The sequence below is a fragment of the Limulus polyphemus genome, unplaced genomic scaffold (genome assembly GCF_000517525.1).
Source record: "Limulus polyphemus unplaced genomic scaffold, Limulus_polyphemus-2.1.2 Scaffold3065, whole genome shotgun sequence".
NCBI classification, from domain to species: domain Eukaryota; kingdom Metazoa; phylum Arthropoda; class Merostomata; order Xiphosura; family Limulidae; genus Limulus; species Limulus polyphemus.
This window is the reverse complement of record NW_013668675.1, coordinates 17551-21572: the sequence shown is the minus strand read 5'-3', so window position 1 is coordinate 21572 and position 4022 is coordinate 17551.

Genomic DNA, 4022 nt, shown 5'->3' with positions numbered 1-4022 from the left:
TGGTACTAGATCCAATCTCAGTTTTACAGATGAAAGACGTGTATGAAGCTGTGTTGTCATAATGGCTTAAGAAGGGGTCAGTTAGTAACCACCTGACATTTTGGGCTACATCGTGGCACTGTGAATGCTATGGGATATTCAGATGCAACCTTACGACTATTAGTGTTGTGCACACTTGGTCAGAACTTTGTTCTAATGGACGATAATATGTTCAACTGTCCAGTATCTTCCTGGAAGGAGAGGGTATCAAGTGAAAAGTGGTCAGCACGATTACCAGATTTAAATCAAATTGAACATAGGTGCTTTAGTAAGACACTTAGCAGCATACGATTCAACACCTAGTAATGTTGATCTACTGAAGGAGGAGGGAGCCATACTAGTAGTGTTCTAGATGAGTGTATGCCTTATTAACAGATGTTTTATGGTCTGCAAAGCCTATAGTGCCAAATAAGCATTTATGGACAATTCACTTTACATTTGTTTTACATAAATAAAAAAATTTGTTGCTGTTGACACTATTTAATAATAGAGGTTGTGCTTTGATATAGCTAAAAAAAACATAGAGAACTCTGATTATGTGGTTATCGTTTTGGGCAGTGGATACTGCTTGCAGTTGAAGAGATTGATAGAAGTCCTCAGTTTCTCATTTTAGGATCAAACGAACCATTAATTCATCAGGCTGAGCTTAAAATAAATCAGTTTCACCATTTTCCACTCGGAGACCACAATCAACCCACGAATATGGAACTTGCAAGAACATTTTGTAGATACCTTGATATTTTCACGTTAATTATATGTTTACTAACGAAATAATTAGTGTAATATAAGTGTAAGTGAACAGCTGGAAACCATAAGTTAGCTTGTAGGACTTGTAGTCTAAGGTAGAATGCCAAAGGGTGTTAAGCTGCCATTTTTGTATGTATATATAAAAATAAAACACCATTATTTCGGGTAACTAAGTGTACAAATATACATATTATTTAAGAACAACAAGGCCGTTCCACCAACTAATTCTTAAAAATAAAACACTCGAAACCAGCCCTTATCATTAAAATATTTATCAAGCTTTTCGTTAAAACGAAGAACATCCACTAAATCTGTGAGCAACCCATTTCAAAGACCTAACCACCCTGAAAAAAAGATGAAGATGATGCCTACCTTGTCAAAAATTATATTTGTTTCCACTATTATTATCACCATTAAAGTATACATAAAAAGATGATGCATGAACACTATCGATTCCTTTAACAGTCTAAAATGCCTCAATCAGACCCCCCCCCCCCTCTTAACTTTTCTTTTTTCGATAGAAAACTATTTCGGGGACCTTAACGTGCCAAGGTATAACAATATTTTCATCCTAGTAGCCCTCCTCTGAACCCTTTCCAACAATTCAATGTCCTTTCTAAGGTAAGGAGCCCAAGACTGAACACAATACTCCAAATATGATCTAACCAATGACATTATAACCTCTCTAGACTTGTATTCAATATTTTTTGGTAGGTGCTATATAAAACCCTATTTACACTGCCCTTAACAACTGCATGTTGCTTGGATGGCTTGAGAGACTGTTCAACTAGAACACCAAGATAATATCTGTAAAAAAAAAGTGCCATGATATTTTATAATAATGTTTGAAAAAGTTTTTTTGACATATCTTACTTTTATGTCAAGGCTTAATGAGTACAAATTTTGATATTATGGCGACTACCCTCGATTAGAAAATTGTAAATGGTGACCAGTTATTGTATTTTTGTAGATTAGTTCAAAAATATCCACTTGAATAGTTAATACAAGTGTGTGTTTATAAGTTCTTAAAAGACATTTTTCTTCAAATTAGATGCATAAATGAGCACTAGAACAGAGTAATGTTTCTGGTGTTTCCCAGATATATTAAAATATCAGTTTATGTTACATTTTTTGCATCTGTAACACCAGTGTACAAGTGTCATACTTCAACAATATGGTACTTAGGTTATAATATCAGTTTATGTAATGACAGCATACAAGTGTCGTACTTCAACAATATGGTACTTAGGTTAAGATATCAGTTTATGTAATGACAGCATACAAGTGTCATACTTCAACAATATGGTACTTAGGTTAAGATATCAGTTTATGTAACGACATCATACAAATTTGTATGCTGGCGTTACATAAACTGATATCTTAACCTAACTAAGTACCATATTGTTGAAGTATGACGTACCATATTGTTGAAGTATGACACTTAGGTTTTAATTTAACCAACGATTCACACACTTTCTACACAGCAAACTTTGCTCAAGTCCATTCGTTTTGTGGTTTTCTCGAATTCAGTTTTAAATGTAGGTGACGGCGTGGTAATTTGTTTCAGTGTGTGTTGTAGTGTCATTTTTTTTTTTTTTACTTTAGTGTTGTAATATTTCATTATTCAGGTTTGTAACATGATAGATACGTTTAAATTTTGTATGCATTGTTTTCTCTTTCATTGTGTTCTTATTCATTGTTTTCCCTTTGTTCATTTGTACTGAAATAACCACGACTTCATTTTATAATCCTTAATAAAATTGATGGTATCTTGACAATAAAAATGTACAGTAAATTCGAGAAAAATATTTATTATTTTGTGAAAAATAGTTTTTGTAAAAAAAAATATGTATTAAACAGAAATAAATGTATTTTTATACAATTGATGTGTTGTAGTTAAATATTTCTCTATGTGTCAGATATAACGTGTGATAAATCATTTTATTTTCAAGTAATTAAATTTAACAACGAATATGCAAATCAGGGGTTCGATTCCCCGCAGTGGACACAGCAGATAGCTCGTAGTGGCTTCGTTCTTAAAGCTGGCCAGGTGGTTAGGGCGCTCGACTCGCAGTCGCACCAAACATGCTCGCCCTTTCAGCCGTGGGGGCGTTATAATGTCACGATCAATCCCACTATTCGTTGGTAAAAGAGTAGCTCGACTCGCAATCTGCTGGTTCAAATCCCCGTCGCACCAAACATGCTCGTGTAACTCGAACATCAAATTATAACAGAATTTTATAAGCCCCTATCAGTAAAGAGCGTAATAATTTTTTGTATAAACATTGTTTAACACAACATGGAAACAAATAAATCCATGAAACTTTTATACGTACATTTACATATACAAGGAAACAAATGTTATTTGCTGAAGGAAATTATTAATAAAAATGTCTTTAAAAATAGTTTTAGAAACTCTTTATTTATTACTGCTAATTTATAAGAAATAAAACCACAAATACATAAAAAATACCGGTTTCGTATCATCCACGATACTCGTCAGTTTCTATAATAAAGCTTTCTCACATCTGGAAGTTGACACCCAATCCACACGTCGGCAGAGCTTACCAAGCACGTGGACACTGTTTACTCAACCTCGTTAATTTGACAACAACAGCAGAGTTTTTGTGCTACTCAAAACGTCAACTAATAAACTAGATTAAAACTTCAACTTCTCGCCACTAGATGACAGGTCAGATAAAACAACTTGCAGCTAAGGCTATGTTTTGTTTGTAATTAAGCACAAAGCTACACAATGGGATACCTGTGCTCTGCCCACCACGGGTATCGAAACCCGGTTTCTAGCGTTATAAGTCCATAGACATACCGTTGTGCCACCAGGGGGCGCAGCAAAGATAAAACAACTTGCAGCTAAGGTTATGTTTTGTTTGTAATTAAGCGCAATGGGATACCTGTGCTCTGCCCACCACGGGTATCGAAACCCGGTTTCTAGCGTTATAAATCCATAGACATACCGTTGTGCCACCAGGGGACGCAGCCAACGCAGGAAAGATAAACCAACTTGCAGCTGAGGAAGGAAATCATTTTTATTCAAGTACAGGTATCGGTAGATTTGATTTTAGAACGGAAAAGTGGGGTAGACTCCCCTTTAGAATTTCTGAATACAAAAAAAAACTGGTTTTTAGATTTCCATTACTACTGTACGAACGTTATTTTCAAACTGCAGAAGTGACTTCGGTTGATCAACATTTTCCGAGCAACTGTGCGCTTCTGTT